This window comes from Trachypithecus francoisi, unplaced genomic scaffold (assembly GCF_009764315.1).
Source record: "Trachypithecus francoisi isolate TF-2019V2 unplaced genomic scaffold, Tfra_2.0 Lachesis_group11, whole genome shotgun sequence".
In the NCBI taxonomy this organism is placed as follows: Eukaryota; Metazoa; Chordata; class Mammalia; order Primates; family Cercopithecidae; genus Trachypithecus; species Trachypithecus francoisi.
The window spans coordinates 36,971,857-36,999,494 of NW_022681456.1; the positions used below are offsets into that span (position 1 = coordinate 36,971,857).

At 41.5% G+C, this 27,638-nt stretch overlaps 1 protein-coding gene and 1 pseudogene across 1 annotated transcript in view; both read left to right on the top strand.

Moving 5' to 3' along the window:
* Positions 1-3,636: 3,636 nt before the first annotated feature.
* The window catches only part of CDK17 (cyclin dependent kinase 17), a 123,998-nt gene continuing 99,996 nt past the window's right edge, over positions 3,637-27,638 (top strand). Inside the window, exon 1 of the mRNA XM_033220976.1 lies at positions 3,637-4,145. The gene's annotated coding sequence lies outside the window, so the exon portion shown is untranslated. The remainder of the gene's footprint in view (positions 4,146-27,638) is intronic.
* Positions 12,782-17,464, top strand: LOC117090830 (annotated as a pseudogene).

Genomic DNA, 27,638 nt, shown 5'->3' on the forward strand with positions numbered 1-27,638 from the left:
TGGAGTGGGAACTGAGAATTTGCATTTCTAAGAAATTCTGAGGTCACATTGCTGAGAACCACTGATGTAGAGCAATTGAAAACCAGTTTAAGTGTTTCTTGTTTGTATCTTATCTGAATGTTTCATATTTGTTTCCCAGACAGTGTCATTTTCAGAATGTGAATCCCAGCCAAGATTTTCTGGACTTACCACCTTTCACTCTCTTTGTCCAAAGTTCAATGACCTTCAAAATTTTCTCCCCTCAATATTTTTATATATGTCTCATGATACAGTTACTCTATGGTGAAAACATTTTGGGATATACTTGTTTCACTGGAAAGAAAATTATTCTTTAATCTCAGAACTTCTAAGAGCCTTAAACATGTAAATGTATATTGTGAATTTCCAAAAGGGAGATAAAGTATGTGGCATTCCTCAAGTGGATTTGATATTGGAATTCTTCCTCCCTCTTTCTCCTCCACTAAGCACTATGGATTATCTATTAATCGCATTTAGGGAAATAGTCTATGTAAATCATTTTATAATTTAACATGTTTTACAAGGTTAAAAAAAAAAAGCCTATATTACAACCTACGGAAAAAACAACTAACACGCTCACAACATTACATACAATTTTTTTTTTTGTTTTCAGACGAAGTCTTGCTGCCACCCAAGCTGGAGTGCAGTGGTGTGATCTCAGCTCACTACAACCTCCACCTCCCGGGTTCAAGTGATTCTCTTGCCTCAGCCTACTGAGTAGCTGAGATTACAGGCTCCCACCACCACGCCTGGCTAATTTTTGTTATTTTTAGTAGAGACGGGGTTTTGTTATTTTGGCCAGCCTGGTCTCAAACTCATGAGCTCAAGTGATCTGCCTGCCTGGATCTCCCAAAGTGCTGGGATTACAGGCGTGAGCTACCGCGCCTGGCTAAATTTTAAATCAGTTTAGAAAAGTAATTAAATAGGCCAGGGGCTGGGTGCTGTGGCTCACATCTGTAATCCCAGCACTTTGGATCATTAGAGTTTATGAGTTCGAGACCCGCCTGGCCAACATTTCGAAACCCCGCCTCTACTAAAAATACAAAAATTAGCCGGGTGTGGTGACAGGTGCCTGTAATCTCAGCTATTCCAGAGACTGAGGCAGGAGAATTGCTTGAACCTGGGAGACGGAGATTGCAGTGAGCCGAGAGCGTGTCACTGCACTCCAGCCTGGGTGACAGAGCAAGACTCTGTCTAAAAATAAATAAGTAAATAAAAATTTAAAAATAGACAAATAAATGGGCCAGGGGTGGTGGCTCCTGTCTGTAATCTCAGCACTTTGGGAGGTCGAGGTTGGAGGATTGTTTGATGTCAGGAGTTTAATACCAGCCTGGGCTGTTGGCATAGTGAGACTCCATCTCATTTAAATAATAAATAAATAATAAATAAAGTAATGAAATAAATATTGTGCAATCTGTAATTTTTTTTTTTCTTTGAAAGAACAAATCCTCTGGGCGCGGTGGCTCACGCCTGTAATCCCAGCATTTTGGGAGGCTGAGGAGGGTGAATCATCTGAGGTCAGGGTTTGAGAGCAGCCTGGCCAACATGGTGAAACCCCGTCTCTACTAAAAACGCAAAAAATTAGCCGGGCGTGGTGGCGGATGCCTGTAATCCCAGCTACTTAGGAGGTTGAGGCAGGAGAATCGCTTGAACCTGGGAGGTGGAGGTTGCAGTCAGCCGAGACCGCGCAACTGCACTCCAGCCTGGGCAACAAGAGCAAAATTCTGTCTTAAAAAGAAAGAAAGAACAAACCAATCAATCAAATAATCACCTCAGTTTTCATTATGAATTTCCCTTTTTTGGGGTGGGGGGACGGTGTCTCACCCAGTCTCCCAGGTTGGCATGCGGTGGCGCAATCTCAGTTCACCCCAAACTCCGTCTCTCAGGCTTAATGGATCCTCCCACCTCAGCCTCCCAATTACGAATTCTTTGTTCTGCTAATGACAGATGTAGAGAGAGGAGAGGGTGAGATAGAATAATCTTTTTATTTCTCATGGAGTAAATCTAATCTAATGATATGAAGGTATAAGTATTAATGCTGAAACTCAGAATTCCATTTCATAGACTTCCTTTTTTGGTGATTTTTTGATATTTACTAAAGTACTAATTTAGATGAGGCAAGTATATGAAAATCCTTGCATATAAATAGGCCTTGTATAAATATCAGTGTTTCTCTTTAACTTAAAAAGAACTCTGAAAATGATGCTACGTCTTGCTATATTATAAAGTTCCAAGTTTGACTTGAACAAATCTAAAAAGCCTCATTAACAGTGCTTTTAAACAAAGCGCACTTGTTCTAACGGAAGGCTTATGTATATTTGCATTCTTGGTTGTAAACAAGTGTTAAATACGTGTAGAGCATAATTGTTGCTAATTTACGGGTCCTGGTAACTTTAGAGGCATGGGAGAAGCCTGATTGACACGATCGTTGGATATAACTGTAGATGCATTCAACTTTGCCCAACAAAATAAGAGAAATATGTCAGCATACAGCATTTTTAAGGGGGAAATACAAAAAGATAATTCTCCGAAGTTCTCAGCACATACTGTGATTTGAAACTTCAATGCAGCTTCTACTTCCGGGTGTTAACATGGAAAAAAATTTCTCACTTCACAGGACTTTTATGTGGTTAATTTTTTTTTCTTGTTTATGTTGTCTACATCCGGTTCCTACTCTCTTCTTTCAATCCTCTCATTATCTCCCTCTAGGGGTTTAAGTTTGTTTTTACTTTATGCTTTTATCCTTATTAGTGGGAAAAAGTGGGTCAGTATTACTTTAGTTTGTCTTCACTGCCACTCTACTGTTCATTCGTGAACTAGCTTTTAGCCTCTGCGAAAGGAGAAAGTAAAAACAGTTGCAGAAACTGGGCCAACCTCTCGCGGCCCGCCTCCCCCAAGAAAACAAAAACTTACCCGTGCAACAGTAGTCCTTTCTGTTTTCATAGCACCTTGTATTTCTCCGCTCATGACGTTCAGATTTTTATGATAGCTGTTAATCATCTTTCATCCCAGCTAGACTCTCCGTCCTTCCAGGACTCAGCATATTGCCGGGCACATGATAACATATACAAAACACTGTACTGTAGTTTAAATGAATAGATGCGGTGTGTGTGAGAGACTGCGGCACTAGTACCCATGTACCCACATACAACAAAGGAGAAAAGTTGCAGCCATCAACATCTTTCAGTGTGGGTCCTTTGATATGGACTCTCTAGAAAGCCAGTGGAGAACCCTGGCATGGACACACCTTGTACAATAATTACTTGTATAACAGAAGCACGAGTTTTGGTTTGGCAGGGGGAAGTCGAGGGGCAGGGGGGATGTTGGAGAGGCTGAATTATTCACACAATTTCCTCCCCCAGTCGCTGCGGACAGGCACTATTCCGGTGGGGTCCCCTGGCCCCCTCCCGCGGTTCCCCCTACACCCGCATTTAGGAGCCGGGAGTTTCCCGGGGACTCCCGCCCCGCTCTGCAGGCCCCTCCCCCGGCCGCCGGCCCCGCCCCCGCCGCCGCCGCCGGCAGGGGTCGCGCTGCCCCCGGCGAGCCACTCAGGCGGGGGTGGGGTAAGCTCCCGCGGCCGGTCGCTCTTCTCCGCCGCCGCTGGTTGGATCGTTTCAATAAAAGTCTTTTTTCTCTTGCGCTCGCTCTCCTCCGGGGAACAGGCGGAGGCGTCAATCCGCAGCCGCCGAGTGCGAAAGCGACGCACACGCAGGGAGCGAACGCGGCCGCCTGCAGTCTCCTGAGCTCCCCGCGGGCCGCCGCAGAGCCGCGAAGAAGGAGCCAGCGCCCGGCCGGACCGCCTCAGCCCGCCGTCGGCGCCCGCCCCGCTAGCGCCCGGCTGCTCCGAGGGGATTAGTGGGCCGTCCGCGCGGCTCGTCGGCACGGGAGCCATGTTGACCGGGGGACTTGGCAACGCGTGAGACACCCGCGGCCCCTCCCGAGGCTCCGGACCCGCGGCGAGATCCGGAAGGCGGCTGTGGCGGCGGAGGCCTGCGCTCGGAGGCGCCTCACGTCTGCCGGCCGCTGGGACCCGGACCTGCATCCGGTCGCCGCGGGCGTCCGCGGAGTCGCTTTCCCCTGTACGTCTCTTCGCCTCGCCTCGGGACTCGCGGTCCCCGCTCTTGCTGGTGAGTTGGCGGCCGGCGTCCGCGCAGCGCTTTCCCCTGGTGTCGGGTCGGCCCCGGGGCCGGGAGGCTGCGTGGGACAGAGGCAGAGGCGGGGGCGGGGGCTGCTGGGGGCGCGGGAGGCTCAGGCCCGGCCGGGAAGTTGAGCGAGGAGGCGCGGCGTGGGGGGCTAGCGTGCGCCTGTCACCCCTGGTGTCCAGCGAGGACCCTGGGTCGCCCGGGGATTTCCGGGGCTCGGGTGGGGTGTGAGTGTCTGCGAGCTGCTTCTCGGCAGGCGCCGACAGATACAGACGCCGCCGCCTCCGATGCTCGCTGCAGCTTTGGTCTGCGGGGGAGGCCGGTCTCCCCGCGAGGCGGAGGACGGGAAAGAGGCAGAAAGTCCCCCGAGACACAAAGGTCCCCTTGGCGGGGGTGGAGCTGGAGGCGCGGGCGACGCTGCCCGGGAGGGGAAGGAAGGGGCGCGGGTCCGCGGGAGGTGGGCGAGGAGGCGGCGGTCGCGGCGCCTGCAGCTTCGTGGAGACGCCGGGGCTGTGCGCGGGTGGGGAGCGCGGAGGAGGAGGAGCCCGCGCGTGGGGAGCGGGCAGAGACAAAGATCAGGGCAGCCTCCTGCCGGTGGGTCACACCCGGGAGTGTTGGTCCGGAGCGGAGGTAGAGGGAATGTGGGAAACCCAGCAAAACCGTGGGGAGGGAAAAATGGGAGGAGGAGGGTGCCTCGTGCTGTCGTCTCCGTCGCAGTTGCTTTTCTCAGCATTTTTGTGCGCGATGCTTTTGCTCCCCAACTCAGCTGGATAGCTCCAGATTCTCTCCCTCCTGTCACCCCCACACTGCCACATTGACTCTCCTGTGGTTTTCCCCTCATTCTCCCCCTACTTTTCACCCACTCCTTTTCGGGTAAGCCGTATTTTGCTTTCAGCTTGGGGAACGTTTGTTAATGACAGGATGCCTGAGCTTGTTCTGACCCTGAACTGCCTTGAACTCCTCTCTCTTCCTCCCACCCTTTCCTTTTCTGGGATCTATAATGTCACATGGCCGTTAACAATTAGCTTTTCTTTTGCAAAAGTGACAAAAAGCATTTACTGAAATCTGTGGCTCTCGCCTCCTTTATATGAATATGTCCACCAAAGACACCTCGTTGGTCATGTTCTATCACCTGTTCGTCAAATTAGTATCAGGTCCTAACAGGTCACTTTCAAGATACAGAAGAGGCAAATTTTGTTTTGAAATTTGGTCATTCCTAGGGTCAGCAACGTGTATTCCAGGCAGCCAGATCTTCAGTCACTTACCAGGAAATACTTGACCTAAAGACAGACAATTCTTTCCCCAAACTTTGCTGTTTCTTTTTTGAGTCTTTGTTGAAAGATTTCTTTTAAAAGACTAGTGTGAGAAGATCCCAGTAACAAATCTGACTTACTCTGTTTTAGACTTTCTTAACTCTTGGGCAGAAGAAAATGAATGGGATTTGAAGACATTTGATACCTTGAGTAGACAAAGCTTCCCTTGAAACTAGAAATAAGACTAAACTAAATTTTAAGGGAAAAAATTTGCTAGTGGTAATATAATTGGTTTTGTTTCATTTTTTTTTTGAGTGTGAGGATTTGACATTTATTAAACGTTGGGGTGTTGCCTTGTTAATGAAGTCATTTCAGTTTTTGCAACTCTGACATCTGCATGCTTCCATAAACAGTGAGTTGGAACAAAAGATAATGTGACTATATTTAAGGGATATTCCTTAAATTCTTTTTTATGTTATGAGAGAGAATGCTGGACTATAAAGAATGTTACTTTATCTGGTAAACCGTCTTATAGGCCAGAAGCACCAACAGTTTAGTTGGCTTAAAAAACGCGAGTCTTTGAATTTAAGCTTATGTAAAATTACTATGCAGATATAGATTATTTATTTTTACAGTGAAAATAAAACGCTATTGAGGTATACATGGAAAGAAAATAGAAGCAATGCCTGTTTGATGTAGAGACGTTAATGTTAATATCACGGAACGAACAGTTATAGCTTGCTGCTCACTGCCATTAAAGGGTTGACATATGAACATTGTGGAAGAGATTTCAGTTTCAGCACTGGTGTCTGAATTATGGGACTCCCTACCGCACCCCCCCACTTAAAACATTTTAGAGACTTTTGTGAAATTAACAGGTCATATAATTAATAATTGGTGTTTTATGTATATTTATTGAAAGACAATATTGAGGATACATTGATTTTTTTTTTTTCCTGCATATTTATCAGTATCGAATTAGAAAATTGAACTTTCAGTGTCACTGGATGGAAATCTACCAAAAAGTAGCAGGGTTTCCGAATGGTGGGATTTATTGGTGATTAAACATTTTTTTCCTGTATTTTACAAGTTTCACATTATATTTACAGTGAGAAAAAAATGTAAATGTAGAATTAAAGTCTTGTTAATACCGTAATTTGCCTATTTTGCTGTACTAAAAGAAGCTTCTATAAAATGTGTCATCTCATCCTTCGATTCAGGCCCGAAAGTAACTTTCAGTGTTAGGTATTTGAAATAATGCAGTCTGTCATATGTACTCTGGTTACCAGAATGAAAAAACAAGAAGAGATACATATATAGTAAGGACACATGAAATTGGAGGAATTGATCCCCACTGTAGCTTCCTATACCAGTAGTCTCTTTCTAATAAGTCACTGCTTTTATTAAAAAAAAAAAAAATAGAAAATTTAAATTTTATTTGCCCTGTAGCACAGGATAGCTGTGTTGACTAAGCACAGATTTTAATGCATATGTTTGTTGATATATTTAGTTTTTGGATACTAGTTCAGTCCTACAATTATGGTGGAACGAGATGGCGTATAAAATCATTGTTTGCTTTGTCAAGGCTTGTTTTTCTCTTTATTTTCAGCAATATTTTCCTTCTTTCCTTTCACTGAAAAACAATGCAACTATTTTATTGTGAACAATGGAAGCTGTAATAGCAACTGAGGTAGCTATTCAAAAGTGGAAATGACGATGTCCCTTAATATTATAACAGTTATCCGTAAACACAAAAATTTTTACTCTATGATTTTATTTGTTATTGTCTACTAATGTTGAATATTTATAAAGCATTACATTTTGAATCTTTATTGATGTTTCCTAGTCTTTAGAAAATTTTACCGTCATGGGCTGGCATTCTTTTACATGGCATTTAGATTTCCAGGATGTTCTTTGTATTGTTTGTTTGTTTGGTTTGTTTTAGACTTTCAGGATGGATAATTACTTTATTGCTATGTTGTAAAAATTATATTCTCTAGGGAATTTTACCTATTTAAAAAATGGTCTGTTTTCATACATGGGAAGGATGAATAGTTTTAGGTTCTTTTGAATTTTGAATGTATAATTTTTGCCTAAACTTTTAAATAGGAAATCAGCATTTAAAGTGTATTTTGTGAAGTGATTATGGTATTTTGCATTTTAAATACAGAAGACAAACAATAGGTTTATGGCACTTAAAAATGTGCTTTATGTAGCATTTTTGAAGTGAAAAAAACTGCCTGTAATAGCGAACCTAGTGTAGTTCACTAGCATTCAGTCTACAATGTTGGCAATTTCTTTGAACTGATGGGGAGGGGACCAGTTAGACTGGCTTTTAAAAGTTTATATTGTCATCAGTGCATTCTTTGTCATTATTTTGCTTCCAGTATAGTTAGTTGGTGGTTACTTTTGATATCTGCGAAATATTGACCTGGCAGGAGGAATAACCAAGGGCCAGAAAAGTGTATTGAATATACCTGAGTGTAGTTTATTGTTCCTAGCCTGTCTTCCTCTCCCTGTTGGTCAACATGGAAAATCAATAGACATCTACCAGTAAATCTAATAAATAATGTTACCATGTTCTGCAGTAACCTGCAATACTGAATACTGTTTGAGGATGTAGATTTACAGATCTGTGGCATATTGGGATGAGGTGAAAATTATCTTGCTCTCCAAAGTCTCCTTTTGAAAATATATATATATTTTTTTTTTTTTTTTTTTGAGACGGAGTCTCGCTCTGTAGCCCAGGCTGGAGTGCAGTGGCCGGATCTCAGCTCACTGCAAGCTCCGCCTCCCGGTTTACGCCATTCTCCTGCCTCAGCCTCCAAGTAGCTGGGACTACAGGCGCCCGCCAGCTCGCCCGCTAGTTTTTTGTATTTTTTAGTAGAGACGGGGTTTCGCCGTGTTAGCTAGGTTGGTCTCGATCTCCTGACCTCGCAATCCACCGTCTCGGCCTCCCAAAGTGCTGGGATTACAGGCTTGAGCCACCGCGCCCGGCCTTGAAAATATTTTTTGATATCGCCTTAGTTTACTCGGTCTACTATAACAAAATACCGTATATTGAGGTGGCTGAAAACACAGACATATTTTCTCACAGGTCCGGGACTGGAAGTCTGAAATTAGGGAAGCACCTGCCCTCTCAGCTGTCTTCTCCCTGGGCACTCTTAAGGCCTTTCCTCCCTGTCTGCAGGTGAAGTGGGAGGGAGATAGGAGGAGGGAGGGGAGGGAGAGGTGAGAATGTCTTTTTCTTTTCTACTTAAAAGGGCACAAATCCCGACATGAGAGGGTCTCACTGTTAGGACCTAATCTAAACCTAATTACTTCCCAAAGGCCCACCTCTAATAGCCATCACACTGGGAGGTTTGGACTTCAACATGTGAATTTTGGGGGTATACAGATCTTCAGTCCATAACATAAACTTTGTGAAAGAAATTAACGTTAATTAATTAGTTCTGCTAGGCACTATGCCAGGTATTATTTTGTGAAATCCTCATAATAAGTGCTTCATATAGGTGTTCTGCCTGTTTTCAAACGAAGAAACAAAGACTTTAGGTTAAGTCATTGTTTCCAGGGACCGACCATTGACATTCTGGTTTAGGCATTCAGACCACTACTCTACACTGTCTCCATGAGGATAAGATGTTAAAAAGTCAATGTTACTGTCTGCACTTTATAAACAGGGAGTGAGAAATTAGAAAAGCTCATCAAAATAAGAATTAAAGTACATTGAACTGGTTTTACTACATTAAAAGATTGCAGTATATAAAATAGGTAAGGTAGGACATGCTGCTCAAAATGAATTAAAAATCAAGATGCTAAAAAGATTTAAAACATTAGGCCGGGCGCGGTGGCTCAAGCCTGTAATCCCAGCACTTTGGGAGGCCGAGGCGGGCGGATCACAAGGTCAGGAGATCGAGACCATCCTGGCTAACACGGTGAAACCCCGTCTCTACTAAAAAGTACAAAAAACTAGCCGGGCGAGGTGGCGGGCGCCTGTAGTCCCAGCTACTCAGGAGGCTGAGGCAGGAGAATGGCGTGAACCCGGGAGGCGGAGCTTGCAGTGAGCCGAGATCCGGCCACTGCACTCCAGCCTGGGTGACAGAGCAAGACTCCGTCTCAAAAAAAAAAAAAAAAAAAAAGATTTAAAACATTTATATGGGCCAGACGTGGTAGCTCACGCCTGTAATCCCAGCAGTTTGAGAGGCCAAGGCGGGCGGATCACAAGGTAAAGAGTTCCAGACCAGCCCGGCCAACATGTTGAAACCCTGTCTCTACTAAGAATACAAAAATTAGCTAGGCGTGGTGGTACGTGCCTGTAATCCCAGCTCCTTGGGAGGGTGAGGCAGGAGAATCACTAGAACCTGGGAGGCGGAGGTTGCAGTGAGCTGAGATCGCACCATTGCACTCTAGCCTGGCGACAGAGCAAGACTGTCTCTGGGGGAAATAAAATTATAGATTTTTTTGAATAAATAATAAATAAAAATAAAATAATAAATATTCTTCGTCTACCTTTTTTTTTTTTTGAGAGGTAGTCTTAGTTGGCGCAGGCTGGAGTGCAGAAGTGCAGTTGCGTGATCTCAAGCTATTCTTGTGCCTCAGCCTCTGAAGTAGCTGGGACCACAGGTGGTGTGAGCCACCACATCCAGCTAATTTTTGTATTTTTAGTAGAGATGGGTTTTCACCATGTTGACCAGGCTGGTCTCGAACCCCTGACCTCAGGTGACCCACGCACCTCAGTCTCCCAAGGTGCTGGAATTATAGGTGTAGGACACCGTGCCCGTGCTTGTCTGCCTTTTAATAGCACAATTTTGTTCCTTTTTATGCATTTGTTAGTGTAAGTATGTTCAAGAATACTCAAAATTTTGTGTACATGTTTGTAAACAAGGGAAAAGGACCGAAAGATAATTTCTCTTTCATTGTATTCTACTTTCGTTACTAACTTTGGCCTTCTCAAGTCATATTTAATCCTACTATTCTTATAATTGGTGGGTAATGTTTGTTACTAATAGGTGTTAATATTCAATAATGTAAACAAAGTTGGTAAAAGTTGATATTAATACTTGTGAGAATTTTTTTTTTTTTTTTTTTTGGAGACAGAGTCTCACTGTATTGCCCAGGCTGGAGTGCAGTGGCGCAATCTCGGCTCACTGCAACCTCCGCCTCCTGGGTTCAAGCTATTCTCTTGCCTCAGCCTCCCAAGTGGCTGGGATTATAGGCATGCACCACCACCCCCAGCTAATTTTTGTTTTTAGTAGAGACGTCGTTTCACCATGTTGACCAGGCTGGTCTTGAACTCCTGACCTCATAATCTGCCTTCCTTGGCCTCCCAAAGCACTGGGATGCCCATACAGGCATGAGCCACTGCACCCGGTCTGTACTTGCAAGAAATTATCAACTGACAGTATTGAAGCCCATATCACTCCAAATTTAGACTCGCTCTTCTTTAAATTAGTTAATATGTATTTTTTAGTATTATTTAAAATAAATATTTTTTGAAGTATAACAACTTTAGATTTTAGTATTTTATATTATTGACTTGTAATGTTATTTCTCGTGGAAAAAGAAGCTTTTCATTGAGAATATGTGTATCTGTTTGTGTTTGTTAAGATACAGGGTCTCACTCTGCCACCCAGGTTGATTGCAGTGGTGTGATCACTTGCTTCCTGTAGCCTTGACCTCTGGGGCTCCAGTGGTCCTCCCACCTCAGCCTCCCGAGTAGCTGGGACTACAGGTTCAGCGCCACCAGTCCTGGCTAAATTTTGTAGAGATGGGGTTTTACCATGTTGCCCAAGCTGTTCTTGAGCTCCTGGGCTCAAGGAGTCCGCCTGCCTCAACCTCTCAAAGTGCTGGAATTACAAGTGTGAGCCACTGTGCCCAGATTTTTCACTGATTCTGAGGTAAAGTTGGATTCCTTAGTCAGACTTCAGCCCTTTGAATCTGACCTATTAAATTAGTTTTTTCTTTTTTTTTTTGAGACGGAGTCTCACTTGTCGCCCAGGCTGGAGTACAATGGCGCGATCTTGGCTCACTGCAACCTCTGCCTCCTGGGTTCAAGAGATTCTGCCTGCCTCAGCCTCTCAAGTAACTGGAATTACAGGTGTCTGCCACTATGCCCTGCTAATTTTTGTAGTTTTTAGTAGAGATGGGGTTTCACTGTCTTGGCCAGGCTGGTCTTGAACTCCTGACCTCGTGATCCATCTGCCTCGGCTTCCCAAAGTGCTGGGATTAAAGGTGTGAGCCACTGCGCCTGGCCTTAAGTTAGTTTTAAGAAGTGGTCCTTTATGGCTCAATTTGAGTTAATAAATTTAATTTTGCAATTCAGATGTGCAGTTGGTAAGTATTTTTTTTTTTTTTTTTTTTTTTGAGGCGGAGTCTCACTCTGTCGCCCGGACTGGAGTGCAGTGGCCGGATCTCAGCTCACTGCAAGCTCCGCCTCCTGGGTTTACGCCATTCTCCTGCCTCAGCCTCCCTAGTAGCTGGGACTACAGGCGCCCGCCACCTCGCCCGGCTAGTTTTTGTATTTTTAGTAGAGACGGGGTTTCACCATGTTAGCCAGGATGGTCTCGATCTCCTGACCTCGTGATCCACCCATCTCGGCCTCCCAAAGTGCTGGGATTACAGGCTTGAGCCACCGCGCCCGGCCGGTAAGTATTTTTAAAGCATTTGTTATGTCCTCAATATTGTAGTAGCCATTATCTGTGTTGTAACAATATAATTTAATGCAGCAATATTGTAACATATAAAATAACAGCAATGTTGGTTGTCTGAGTGTTCTGTCCACGGCATTCTTTCCAGGTTTTATGTGTTTCTGGCAATCTCATCTATATTTAGGGCTTTGTTCTTTGTTCTTATCACCCATATGCAATAATCTCCAACTCTTTATTTCTAATCTAGACCTTTTTTTCTGAGTTGCATTCCAGCTTCCTACTCGATATTGCCTTAGTGTGCTCACTTACCTAAACTGAACTCGAATCCCCTACTTCTATTCCCAATATCAGTGAATGGTACCACTGTCAGCCTAGTCACATAAGCCAAAAACTTTGGCAGCTTCTTTCTTATGCTTTTCTGTTATGCTCATTTCCCCTTAGTCCAGTTAGTCACACCAAGTCCTGTTAATTTTAATTCCTAAATATCTTTTAAATTTATATTTTCCTGTGTCAGTTTCTTACTTAAGGATTTTGGAATGTCTTATCTGATTTACTGGCTCCAGTTTTGTCCCATTTTAATCTAACCATATTCTTTCTTTATGTTTATATGTGTATCTTATCATTTTATCCTTTTTTCCGTGCTGCCATCCATTCATCCATCCATGTCTGAAGTACCTGCCTACTCTGTACTAGACACTATGGTAGGTGCTAGGATACAAAGATGAAGAAACTGGTATGTTAATATTACAATGCTATGACACTTGTAGAGAAATTCTCATTTTTGAGCACAAATGTTGCTTCCTCCAACGTGATTTTTGTTCCATTCTGACAGAGTTATGGTAGTTCTGCTATATAGTATTTGTATATACTGTAGTACTTAATATGTTATATTGCAATTTATTATTTTCAAGTCTCTTCCTCTTTTGGCTGGCTTTGTGCTCCAGAGAGTGTTTTTTTCATTTCTGTATTTCTTCCCATATTATCCTATTGTTAAATTGAATAAAGTGATGGAATTAGGAGTAACAACACCAAGTTGGTAAATTAAGGTCAGAGTAGGCTTAGAAGCAATCAAGAATACATTTTGATACAGTAGATAATAAAAAGCTTTTAGGTTTCGAATATTGGAGCTATACAATTTTGGTGGTATTTGTGTGAGAGCAATCTAGAGCAGTTTGTAGGCCAACTTCTAGGGACAGAAAGTTGGCATTATTGAGACTTTTTAATTGCATGTGAGCTGTACTAACTTAGTGAAAATGGAGAGAAAAGGGGTGTGGCCTTCAAAGATTGTTGTCTTTTAGACAAAATAGAAATATAAAATTATAATGTTAGTATGTAAAGAAAATACTCATTTGTGAAGGTCTGAAAACATTAGTCAACATAGCAAGAGTAAAATTTGGTTGAACTGAAAAAAACTGGCCGGCTGTGGTGGCTCACGCCTGTAATCCCAGCATTTTGGGAGGCCAGGGTGGTCAGATCACTTGAGGTCAGGAGATCAAGACCGGCCTGGGCAACATGGCGAAACCCCATCTCTACTAAAAATACAAAAATTAGCTGAGTGTGGTGGCACATGCCTATAATCCCAGCTACTCAGGAGGCTGAGGCAGGAGAATTGCTTGAACCTGGGAGGCAGAAATTGCAGTGAGCCAAGATCTTGCCACTGCACTCCAGCCTGGTGACAGAGTGAGACTTCATCTCAAAACAAAAAAACAAAAAAAAACCTCTTCTATAGTAGGTGTGTTATAAGTAATAGATTTATTTTAAACATTAGTTTGGGATTATGGCTTGGTAACATGTTGTTTGAAGTGTGACATTTCAAATGAATTTTCATAATTTGTGGGAGTCAGTGCCTTTTTAAATTCCTCAACTTACATAGTCTTCTTAAAACACTTTTTATATGAAGCTTTTGAGATCATGGTTTATTAACCAACATTTTTCATTTCGGTAACCGTTGGGATGTTCTGTTTTGCAATAATTTTTGCCCATAAGTTGGTGAGCTTGGATTTTTTTTTGTTGATCCCTCCCTTCTCCAGATATCATTTACGTTTCCATTTTCTCTGATCCCTTTTCTTCTAAGCTATAAAATGGTTGAAACATTTATTTCAGGTACAATTTTTTGGAAAAGATGTGCAACTTAGGTTTCTATTGTATAAAGTTTAGAATTGGTTATATGTTTTCAATTTTCTTTTCATAAAGACTACTTCAGTAATAACTGATAATAACCATATTACTATAAGCTCATTACTTTAACTCCTGGCTGGGCAAGGTGGCTCATGCCTGTAATGCCAGCATTTAGGGAGGCAGACTGGGGAGGATCACTTGAGCCTAGGAGTTTGAGGCCAGCCTGGGCAACATAGGGAGACCCCATGCCTACAAAAATATTTTTAAAAAAATTAGTTGAGCATGATGGCACATGCCTGTAGTTACAGCTACCCAGGAGGCTGAGGCAGAAGACTCTCTTGAGTCTGGTAGGTCGAAGTTGCAGTGAGCTGTGATCATGCCACTGCCCTGCAGACTGAGTGACAGACTGAGAACCTGTCTTAAAACAAAACAAGAAAACCCTCAAAACAAAAAAAAAGCTCTTGAAGGTCAGTTTCTTCTTAAAGACGAGGAAGTAACAGAACCTACTTGATAGAGTTATGGGAATTAAATGAAATAATGCATGTGATATAGTTTGGATGTCCCCTCCAAATGTCATGTTGAAAAGTAATCCCCATTGTTAGAAGTGGGACTTAGGCAGGCTCAGTGGCTCATGTCGGTAATCCCAGCATTTTTGGAGGCCGAGATGGGTGGATCACCTGAGGTCAGAAGTTCGAGACCAGCTTGGCCAACATGGTGAAACCCTGTCTCTACTAAAAATACAAAAATTAGTCGGGTGTGGTGATGTGCATCTGTAGTCCCAGCTACTAGGGAGACTGAGGCAAAAGGATCACTTGAACTTGGGAGGTGAAGGCACGATTGTGCCTCTGCATTGCATCCTGGGCAACAGAGCGAGACTCTGTCTCAAAAAAAAAAAAAAAAAAAAGTGGGGCCTGGTGGTGGGAGGTGTTTGGTTCATGGGGCAGATCCCTCATGAATGGCTTAGCACCATCCTCTTGGTGATGAGTTCATGTGAGATCCAGTTGTTTTAAGGTTTGTAGCTTCTTCTCTGCCCTCTCTTGTTCATGCTCTCACCATGTGACGTGCCTGCTCCCACTTGGTTTTGCACCATGAGTAAAAGCTTCCCGAGGCCTCCCCAGATGCCAAGCAGATGTTGGCATTATGCTTGTACAGCCTGCAGAACCATGAGGCAATTAAATCTCTTTTCTTCATAAATTACCCAGTCTCAGGGATTCCTTTATAGCAATGTAAGAACAGCCCAACACAGCGTGTAAAACATTGATTATTTTTGCTATGACTCTGTTTAGGAACTATTGGTAGTGGTAATAAAATTGTTTAATCCTAATTGCTTCATGTTGGAGGAATGTCTAAATCAGTGATTCACAAGGACAGTTGAATCAGAATCATCTCTGGCTTTTTGAACTTTGCGTATTTCCCAGATTTTCTTACATGCCTCTACTCCCACTAGATTTGAGCGTAACTGTAGCAGTGGGTTTGCATTATTAATGGGTGTGTGTTGCATCCTTCTTGTATGTTTGGGGGTAGAGGTGTCACATATAGACATACCATTAGACTAAGATGTGCATTGTTGTTTCTAATCTAATGACCATTAGGAATAAATAGGTCATAATCTTTTGTAAGCATATCTATAAGCTTTCCTTAGGGCCAACCAAATATTTCTTTGAACCATTTTTCCCTGTTCTGTTTCACTTCTTTAGGCCTGTGCTTTATCATTTACTTGACATCTTAATAGTCTAGACAGTATTTGCTTTCCTTGTTAGTGACTCTTGTATGTGACTCTAGAGTTTTTCTTGTTTTTTTTTTTTTTTTATATACAGATGAGGTGTCACTGTGTTGCCCAGGCTGCAGCTCCTGAGCTCGAGTAATCCTCCCACCTTGGCCTCCCAAACTACTAGGGTTACAGGCGTGAGCTACCACACCTGGCTGATTGTTTTTCTTTTTCTCTTTTATTATTATTTTTTTTTTAGAGAAAAGGTCTTACTCTGTTGCCCAGGCTGGAGCACAGCAGTGCAGTCCTGGTTCATTGCAGCCTCAACCCACTGGGCTCAAGCAATCCTTCTACCTCAGCTTCCTGAGCAGCTGGGACCACAGGCGCACACCAGCATGCCCGGCTAATTTTTTCCCTTTTTTTTTTTTTTTTTTTGTAGAGATAGGGTCTCACTATGTTGCCCAGGCTAGTCTTGAACTACTTTACACAAGTGATTCTCGAGCCTCAGCTTCCCAAAGCACCGGGATTACAGGTGTGAGCCACCATGCCCCGCCTCACATTTTTCTGGAATCAAAATAGAATAACTGGTTATAAAGCTTACCCATCAAAAGAAGAAACTGACTTTGCATTTTATTCTTTGTCATAAAATCTGCCTGGATGCTTAGTATTGTATTCTCGTTTACTATTATATGTTATTCTAGAGTAATGGCTTTAACTGGAACTTCAGAATCATTCTTGTTGACTAAAAGAAGAAAAAATCTAAAGGCATGCTTGTGTGTATGTAATCTCAAACTCTTGTTTCTGAATGAGAATCTCTGGGTTTTTAATGTTTCAGACAATTCTTGATGGGTCCTGGAGTTTTAGAGTTCTAGAGTTTAGCACAGTGTTAAGGGAAGGAATCACTCATACATTAAATTTAAAGTAGATTCATACTTCTAGTGGGTTGGTTGGTACTTGGTTGCTGGATTCTGTGTGCTGTTGGACCCAAAGAATGACGGCACTGCTAGGACGAAGCTCATGAGATTTTTGATGAAATGATTCATGAACCTGTAACCATTTAATTGAAAAGTGGAACACAGGTCCATAGAACAGTTACAGGTGTGGAGGTCACTGTGAATACACATCTTGAAGCTGTGAAAATGACCCTGAAGACAGAAAACTTGTACAGTTGGAAACACGAATTTGAGGAAGTAACATTAAATATTTTACTCTACCAGACAGTTTACCTCTGGATACACTACTTGTGGATGTTGAACCTAAGGTAAAACCTAAGAAAAGGGAAGCTGTTTGTTGCAGGAAGAGGCCGATGCAGAAGCAGAGGTAGAGGAAGAGCACGTGACCATGGCAGAGGAAGAGGGGGTCCTAGGTGATAAAGTCTCTTAAGATTACTGTTTCAAGGTAATATGTGATCTGAGATATTTTCTGTACAGGTTTTCTTCGCTTATGTCAGTTTTTATTAAATTTTTTTTCTATTAAAAAATTTACTGTTATGCAATATGTCCATGTAATATGTCAGCTTTTTTGTTGTTGTTTTGTTTTTCATTTTGAAACAGGGCCTCTTTCTGTCTCCCAGGTTGGAGTGCAGTGGCATGATCTCAGCTCACTGCAGCCTCTGCCTTATGGACTCGAGATCCTCCCACTTCAGCCTCCTGAGTAGCTGGGACTACAGGTGCCGCCGCCATGCTTGGCTAATTTTTAAAAGATTTTTGTGGAGAATAGAGATGAGGTTTCACTATATTGTGCAGGCTGGTCTCAAACTTCTGGACTCAAGTGATCCTCCCACCTTGGCCTCCCAAAGTGCGGAGATTGCAGGCATGTGGCACTGTACGTGGCCAGTATGTCAGTTTTTAACAAACAAATGTGTGGAAAAACTTTTGAAGTAAAGGCAAAGTGATTAAAACTTTCTGCCTGGGTGCAGTGGCTCATGTCTGTAATCCAGCACTTTGGGAGGCTGAGGTGGGCAGATCAGCTGAGCCCAGGAGTTTAAGACGAGACGGGCGGATCACGAGGTCAGGAGATCGAGACCATCCTGACTAACACGGTGAAACCCTGTCTCTACTAAAATATACAAAAAATTAGCCGGGCGAGATGGCGGGCGCCTGTAGTCCCAGCTACTCGGGAGGCTGAGGCGAGAGAATGGCGTAAACCCGGGAGGCGGAGCTTGCAGTGAGCTGAGATCTGGCCACTGCACTCCAGCCTGGGCGACAGAGCGAGACTCCGTCTCAAAAAAAAAAAAAAAAAAAAGACTAGCCTGGGCAACATGGCAAAATGCCATCTCTTTAAAAAGTATTTTAAAAAATTGGCCAGGTGTGGTGGCACATGACTGTAGTCCTGGCTACTCCTCTGGAAGGTAAAGGCTGCAGTGAGCTGTGATTGTGCCACTGCTCCCCAGCCAGGGTGACAGAGTTAGAGACCGCATCTCAAAACAAAACAAAAATCAAAAAACCTTCCCATCGTTCCATCTGATTTTTTTCCCTTTTTTTGTTCTACTTTGAGCCTTTTAGTTTTACCAGGGGTTGGCAGTTTTCCTAATTTTATGTATAATTGTCTTGTTTCAATTATTTTATGTTTTTTCCTTTAGTGGATGTTTTTGTCTGACTCTTGTTTCTTATCGGTGATACTGTTTCCTATCTGTATGGTCTCAGTTATTAGTTTTAGAAAATTATTTTTAAAATGCAAGAATGTATAATCATATAAAAAATGTACAGTGTACATTCTCTAGCACAGTGATTATTATCTTCAAATATTATCTTGGCTTTTCTCCAGTATGTTTTGTGTTTTTGTTTAAGATCCTTTTTATGTTTTTTTTTTAAGGTACCAAATAATTATGGCTGTTACTTTTAGTGTTTACAAAAGAGGCTTAACCATTTCATATTGTTTGATAATTATTACTTTTCAGTTTTCATTATTTTGTTTTAAAAATAATTTCAACTTTTATTTGTGATTCAGGGCATACAAGTGCAGGTTCGTTACATGGGTCTATTGCGTGATGCTGAGGTTTGGGGTATGGATGATCCTGTCACTCTGGTAGTGAGCATAGTATGTGATAGGTAGTTTTTCAGCCCATGTCCACATTTGCTAACCCCTTCTAGTCATCCCCAGTGTCTATTGTTACCATCTTTTTTTGTTCTTTGAGATGGGGCCTCACTCTGTCGCCCAGGCTGGAGTGCAGTGGCATTATTTTGGCCCACTGCAACCTCCACCTCCCGGGTTCAAGCAGCTCTCCTGCCTCAGCCTCCTTAGTAGCTGGGACTACAGGTACCCACCACCACGCCCAGCTAATTTTTGTATTTTTAGTAGAGACGGGGTTTTGCCATATTGGCCAGGCTGGTCTTGAATTTCTGACCTTATGATCCGCCCGCCTTGGCCTCCAAAAGTTCTGACATTATAGGTGTAAGCCACCATGCCTAGCTTTTTTTTTTTTTTAATTCCTTGAGAAAGGATCTTGCTCTCACCCAGGCTGGAAGGCAGTGGCATGATCATGGCTCACTGCGGCTTCGACCTTCTGGGCTCAAGTGATCTTCCTACCTCAGCCTCCCACGTAGCTGGGAACACGGGCACGTACCATCCACACCTGGCTAACAGTTTGATTTTTTATAGATATGAGGTCTGTGTTGCCCAGGTTGGTCTTGAACTCCTGGGCTCAAGCAGTCCTCTTGCCTCAGCCTCCCAAAGCACTAGCATTACAGGCATTAGCCACCATGCTCAGCTGTTCCTATCTTAGGTCCATGTGTGCTCAATGTTTAGCTCCCAAATATAAGTGAGAACATGCAGTATTGGGTTTTCTGTTCTTGCAGTAATTCACTGAGAATAATGGTCTCCAACTGCATCCATGTTGCTGCAAAGAACAAGGTCTCATTCTTTTTTTATAACTATATAGTACTCCATGATGTATATGTACCATGTTTTCTTTATCCAATTCACCATCAGTGGGCACCTAGGTTGATTCCATGTCTTTGCTATTGTGAATAGTGCTGCCATAAACCTATGAATACATGAGTCTTTTTGATAAAATTATTTGTTTTCTTTTGGGTATATACCCAGTAATGGGGTTGTTGAATTGAATGGTAGTTCAGTTTTTAGCTCTTTGAGAAATCTCCAGCTGCTTTCCACAGTGGCTAACTTAACTTATATCCCCACTAACAGTGTGTAAGCTTTCGCTTTTCTCTGCAGCCTTGCCAGTATCTGCTTTTTGACTTTTTAATAATAGCCATTCTGACTGGTGTGAGATGGTATTTTGTTGTGGTTTTCATTGCATTTATCTCATGATTAGTAATGCTGAACATTTTTTTTCATGTGTTTGTTGGCTGCTTGTATGTCTTCTTTTGAGGAGTGTCCATGTCCTTTGTCTGCTTCTTAATGGGGTTTTTTTTTTCTTGTGGATTTAAGTTCCATATGGATTCTGAATATTAGTCTTTTGTTGGATGCATGGTTTGCAAATCTTTTCTCCCATTCTGAAGGCTGTCTGTATACTCTTGATAATTTCTTCTGCCATGCAGAAGCTCTTTAGTTTCATTAGGTCCCACTTGTCAATTTTTGTTTTCATTGCAGTTGTTTTTGGGGACTTAGCCATAAATTCTTTGCCAATGCTGATGTCTGGAAGAGTGTTCCCTAGGTTTTCTTCTAGGATTTTATAGTTTAATGTCTTTAATTCATCTTGAGTTAATTTTTGTATATGACGAAAGGTAGGGGCCCACTTTCATTCTTCTGCATATGCCTATCCAGTTATCCCAGCACCATTTATTGAATGGAGAGTCTTTTTCCCATTGTTTATTTTTGGCAACTTTGTTGAAGATCAGATGGTTGTGGTTATGCAACTTTATTTCTGGATTCTCCATTCTGTTCCGTTGGTCTGTGTGTCTGTTTTTGTATTAGTACCATGCTGTTTTGGTTACTTTAGCCCTACAGTTTAGTTTAAAGTTGGGTAGTATGATTCCTCTGGCTTTGTTCTTTCTGCTTAGGGTTGCTTTGTTTATTTGGACTCTTTTTGGTTCTGTATGAATCTTAGAAGAGTTTTTGTTTGTTTGTTTGTTTGTTTTGAGATGGAGTCTCGGTCTGTCCCCCAGGCTGGAGTGCAGTGGCGCATTCTCAGCTCACCGCAAGCTCGGTCTCCTGGGTTCACACCATTCTCCTGCCTCAGCCTCCCGAGTAGCTGGTACTATAGGGGTCCGCCACCACGCCCGGCTAATGGTTTGTATTGTTAGTAGAGACGGGGTTTCACCTTGTTAGCCAGGATGATCTTGATCTCCTGACCTCATGATTTACCCGCCTCAGCCTCCCAAAGTGCTGGGATTACAGGTGTGAGTCACCACGCCTGGCCCTTTTTTTTTTTTTTTTTCCTAATTTTGTGAAGAATTACATTGATAGTTTGATAGGAATAGCATTGAATCTGTATGTTGCTTTTGGCAGTATGGATATTTTAATGATATTGATTCTTCTAATTAATGAGCATGGAATGTTTTTACATTTGTGTCATCACTGATTTCTTTCAGCAGCGTTTTGTAGTTGTTCTAGACATCTTTCACCTCCTTGGTTAGATGTAATACTAGCACTTCATTTTTTGGGGGGCTATTGTAAATAATATTGTGTTTTTAATTTGGCTCTCAGCTAGAATGTTGTTGTATAGAAATGCTACTGATTTTTATTCATTGATTTTGTATCCTGAACTTTTACTGAAGTCGTTTACAGTTCTAGGAGCCTTTTGGTAGAGTCTTAGAGTCTTAAGGGTTTTCTAGATACATAATTGCATCTGCAAAGAGAGAGAGTTTGATTTCTTCTTTCTCTGTTGAGATGTCTTTGATTTTTTTTTTTTTTTTTCCTTGCCTGATTGCTCTGGCTAGGACTTTCAAGTACTATGTTGAATAGGAGTGGTGAGAGTGAGCATCTTTTTTTCTTGTTCCAGTTCTCAAGGGAATTGTTCCAACTTTTGCCCATTCATGAAGAGATGCTGGATTCTATTGAAAGCTTTTTCTGTGTCTCTTGAGAAGATGATATGTTTTTTGTTTTTAATTCTGTTTATGTGGTGAATCACATTTATTGTTTTCACATGTTGAAGCAACCTTGCACCTCAGGAACAAAGCTTACTTAATTGTGGTGAATTAACATTTTGATGTGCTGCTGGATTCCATTTGCTAGTATTTTGAGGGTTTTTGTTCCTATGTTCATCAGGGATATTGTTCTGACGTTTTCTTTTTTCATTGTATCTCTGCCAGATTTTGGTATCAGGCTGATGCTGGCTCCCTAGAATGAGTTAGGGAGGAAGCCCTCCTTGATTTTTTGGAATAGTTTCAGTAGGATTGGTACCAATTTTTCTTTGTACGTCTGGTAAAATTCGGCTGTGAATCCATCTGGTCTTGGACTTTTTTTGGTTGGTAGGATTTTTTTTTTTTTTTAATTACTGATTCAGTTTTGGAACTTGTTATTTGTCTGTTCAGGTTTTCACTTCCTTCCTGGTTTAATCTTGGGAGGTTGTGTGTTTCCAGGAATTTATCCTTTTCCTCTAGATTTTCTAATTTGCGTGCATAGAGGTGTTGATAGTAGGCTGAATATCTTTTGTATTTCTGTTTTCACTATTTTAAATTGGTGCTGTGACAAACTTAATATGTCGTAGCCCTTTCCCACCCACCCCCACCATTTTGCATTTCCTTAGGGTAGATAGATATCTAGAGGTCGAATTCCCAAATCAAAGTCTGTGAACCTTTTTCTGATATTCTCTGTTGTATCAGTACCAGGAGTAATGTGCCACATCTGTTTTTAGTGATATGATTATCTAAAATGTTTACTTTTGATCATTGGTTTTAGAAAAATATATTTGAATTTCTTTGATTTCTGGGATGTTGGTCCTTCTCCCACCCCCATTATCCCCACAAATTGCTAAGGAGGAGACTTTGACTGCTCCTTGAATCCTGACATCTTTTAAAAATTTTTTCTGATATTTGGTTTCTATCAAATTATTATATATAAATAAAAGAAAACTAGATGACTTGGTGATCCATCTCTTTGTATTCATTCCAGCTTATTTTAATTATCAATGCTTTGTAATATATTTTAATATCTGGTATGGCAACACAATTTTTTCTTCTAATAATTTTGATATTCTTATATATATATTTTAAATTCTACTTTAGTAAATGGCAGGCAAAAAAAATGTAGACCTGCAGGCAGTAGTAAAGTTTATGGGAGGAAAATTGCAGGTGGTCCTTTCAGCTCTCTGGAAGTCTCTATTGTTTTCTTCAAAACTGGTCTCCCCGCTGTAAAATTTGAACTGGAGGTATGTCAGCTTATCTATAAGAGTTGCATCAGGAATTGAAATGGACTTCCTGTTACCCGTTGTCTAAGTTGTACCCTGTAAAGAGCATCTTTTTTTTTTGTAGGAAAAAATGGTTTTGTACATGGGATGAAACAATATAAACTCAAAACTTACAGGGTTAAACTTAAAACTTATAAGGGTTAGTTCTGTCACTCATCTCTTTAAAAAGTTTAAACTAATATCTAGTCAAAACCAACAAGGTATCGCCCTGGAAGTGTCATCTATATGGATTTCCAAGGAGACCATAGGACTGTATACTGTCTTGGAATGTCCTCAGGAGGCTTAGAGAGCATCTTGATAAAAGGTTAGGTGGCTTATGATAGAGTGTATTAGTTTATTTGTGTTATTACCAAAGATGAAATTATGGTTAAAGATGAATTTAGGATTATCATGAAGAGGAGAGAGTAACATTTAGCTGAGGGTGTTAAGTAGATGTCTCAGATGAAGTGATGCTGAAGGTAATTAGCTTTACAAATAGATGAGAGAAGAGAACCACTTCCTAGGTAGGATAAAAGAACATGTGAAAAAGGAATATGAAAAAAATTTGTGTTTCTTTATAAATGTTGTTCTCTACCAGCCTAATGAGTATTTCCATATGATAGAAATAAAGAGATAAAGGTTGCTCGTAGAGGTAGTGGCAGGAAATGAGGTCAAAGAGGGAGATATTCCAGTAAGGAGGCTGTTGAACACTTTTTAGGCATAATATCATTTTTTTTCTACAGCGAAGCCATTGGGAAAGTTGTGTACAATTACAAATGAACGTTTGCAAGTTAAATGGACAATCTTTTGTGATGTTGGTGCTTCAGAAGCATTGTCAAAGGGTTGCTTTCCAGTATTGAAAATACTAAAAAATGGCTGGGCACAGTGGCTCACACCTATAATCCCAGCACTTTAGGAGGCTGAGGCGGGTGGATCACGAGGTCAGGAGTTCAAGACCAACCTGGCCATGATGGCGAAACCCCGTCTCTACTAAAAATACAAAAATTAGCTGGATGTGGTGATGGGCGCCTGGGCATCTGTAATCCCAGCTACTTGGGAGGCTGAGGCAGAGAATTGTTTGAACCTGAGAGGCGGAGGTTGCAGTGAGCTGAGATTGCACCACTGCACTCCAGCCTAGGTGACAGGGCGAGACTCCATCTCAAAAAAAAAAGGCTAAAAAGAGCTACTTGTGTCTTTTTTGGGTAATTTTTTGGTTTACCTCAGAGACATGAGAATTATTAGTGCTATCATGGCTCACTGCAGCCTCAACCTCCTGGGTTAAGTGATCCTCCCTCCTCAGCCTCCGTAGTAGCTGGGACTACACGTGCATGCCACCGTGCACAGCTAATTTTTTGTAGAGATGGGGTCTCACTGTGTTGCCCAGGCTGGTTTCAAACTCCTTGGCTCAAGCGATCCTCCTGCCTCGGCCTTTCAAAGTGCTGGGATTAAAGATGTTAGCCACGGCACCTAGGGAGAATTGTTTTACTGTCTCTTAGGAGCATTTGGAAATGTGTGTTTAATTTAGAAACTCGGTGATTTTTATCTTCCGATGAGGAAATGTTTCTGTATGTTAGAAATTGGTTTCACCATTTTGTTTGGGGAAATAAGAGATATAAATAGTAGATTTATGGCTGGACATGGTGGCTGATAGCTATAATTCCTGCAATTTGGGAAGCCAAGATGAAAGGATTGCTTGAGCCCAGGAATTTGAGACCAGCCTGGGCAACATAGTGAGATCCCCATCTCTACAAGAAATGTTTAAAAGATTAGCCAGGCATGTGTGGCTGCAGTCCTAGTTACTCAAGAGGCTAAACCTGTGGAAGGATTGCTTAATCCGAGGAATTTGAGGTTGCAGTGAGTTATGATGGCACTGCACTCCAGCCTGGGGGACAGACTTGAGACCCTGTCTCAAAAAAAAAAAAAAAAAAAAATAGGTTTACAAAATGTAGAAATGATAGATGCTTTTATTTAGCTATAAATATCAGCATATGTTATAATCAAGAATATAAAGTTTCTATAAATTATTTTTGCATTTCTTTAGCCTTTATCTCCCTGCTAATGTAGGTGATCATAAATCACTTTCCATTGAACAGTAATTCAGTAAACTTACGTACAGGTTCTGGTCATATGTTAATTTTAGCAGCTGTACTGCATTTCAGCCCTTTAAATTCAACTGAGTTTGACTTGCAATACTTTCGTTTTACTAAACTTAGATTTTTTTGGTACCTAATTGTCCCTAGGTTCGAGCTACTTTGTCTCATAGTATGTATTCATGCTTCAGAAATTAATATCTTTTTCTTTCTTAGTATTTGAACCCTTCAGATTCTTCCACTATTGTAACCATTTTAAGTTCTTTTTAAAATTAAACTTATTTTTGGGGACAGATAAAACTCAAGTATGTAGAAAGATGTACACAAAGTCTTATTTCCTCCTTTGCTTGCTACTTTGTTTTCCTCCCATACTTTTTGGTATCCTGTTTATCCTTCCAGTGTTTGCCTTTTGTAGTTACAAAGAAATGTGTATTTTATTCTGGAGGTCTTTCCATATCTAGATAAAGATCTTTATTTTTTTATTTTTTTATTTTATTTTTTTATTTTTTTTAATTTTTTTTATTATTATACTTTAAGTTCTAGGGTACATGTGCATAACGTGCAGGTTTGTTACCTATGTATACTTGTGCCATGTTGGTGTGCTGCACCCATCAACTCGTCAGCACCCATCAATTCGTCATTTATATCAGGTATAACTCCCAATGCAATCTCTCCCCCCCCCCCCCCCATGATAGGCCCCAATGTGTGATGTTCTCCTTCCTGAGTCCAAGTGATCCCATTGTTCAGTTCCCACCTATGAGTGAGAACATGCAGTGTTTGGTTTTCTGTTCTTGTGATAGTTTGCTAAGAATGATGGTTTCCAGCTGCATCCATGTCCCTACAAAGGATGCAAACTCATCCTTTTTTATGGCTGCATAATATTCCATGGTGTATATGTGCCACATTTTCTTATCCAGTCTGTCACAGATGGACATTTGGGTTGATTCCAAGTCTTTGCTATTGTGAATAGTGCCGCAATAAACATACTTGTGCATGTGTCTTTATAGCAGCATGATTTATAATCCTTTGGGTATATACCCAGTAGTGGGATGGCTGGGTCATATGGTACATCTAGTTCTAGATCCTTGAGGAATCGCCATACTGTTTTCCATAATGGTTGAACTAGTTTACACTCCCACCAACAGTGTAAAAGTGTTCCTGTTTCTCCACATCCTCTCCAGCACCTGTTGTTTCCTGACTTTTTAATGATTGCCATTCTAACTGGTGTGAGATGGTATCTCATTGTGGTTTTGATTTGCATTTCTCTGATGGCCAGTGATGATGAGCATTTTTTCATGTGTCTGTTGGCTGTATGAATGTCTTCTTTTGAGAAATGTTTGTTCATATTCTTTGCCCACTTTTTGATGGGGTTGTTTGTTTTTTTCTTGTAAATTTGTTTGAGTTCTTTGTAGATTCTGGATATTAGCCCTTTGTCAGATGAGTAGATTGCAAAAATTTTCTCCCATTCTGTAGGTTGCCTGTTGACTCTGATGGTAGTTTCTTTTGCTGTGCAGAAGCTCTTTAGTTTAATAATATCCCATTTGTCAATTTTGGCTTTTGCTGCCGTTGCTTTTGGTGTTTTAGACATCCCCATCAAGCTACCAATGAGTTTCTTCACAGAACTGGAAAAAAGGGCTTTAAAGTTCATATGGAACCAAAAAAGAGCCCGCATTGCCAAGACAATCCTAAGTCAAAAGAACAAAGCTGGAGGCATCACGCTACCTGACTTCAAACTATACTACAAGGCTACAGTAACCAAAACAGCATGGTACTGGTACCAAAACAGAGATATAGACCAATGGAACAGAACAGAGTCCTCAGAAATAATACCACACATCTACAGCCATCTGATCTTTGACAAACCTGAGAGAAACAAGAAATGGGGAAAGGACTCCCTATTTAATAAATGGTGCTGGGAAAATTGGCTAGCCATAAGTAGAAAGCTGAAACTGGATCCTTTCCTTACTCCTTATACGAAAATTAATTCAAGATGGATTAGAGACTTAAATGTTAGACCTAATACCATAAAAACCCTAGAAGAAAACCTAGGTAGTACCGTTCAGGACATAGGCATGGGCAAGGACTTCAGATCTTTATTTTTAATAGCTGCATAGTATTTTATTGTGCAGATGTACCATAGTTTAGTCACTCAGTCCTTTGTGGCTATTTGGGTTGTTTCCTGTTTTTTGCTGTTATAGTGCCAAATGAGTAACAATATACATGTAACATTTTCTATTAGAACAAGCAATTGTAGAGCTTTAGGTCACGTATTTTCTTCCTCTGTCAGCTGAGAGAACCTAGAAGCAACAATAATCCCTGTAGCAATGAGCACACCTGGTGCCCAGATCTTGGTTTCTAACACCATTCTCTAGTA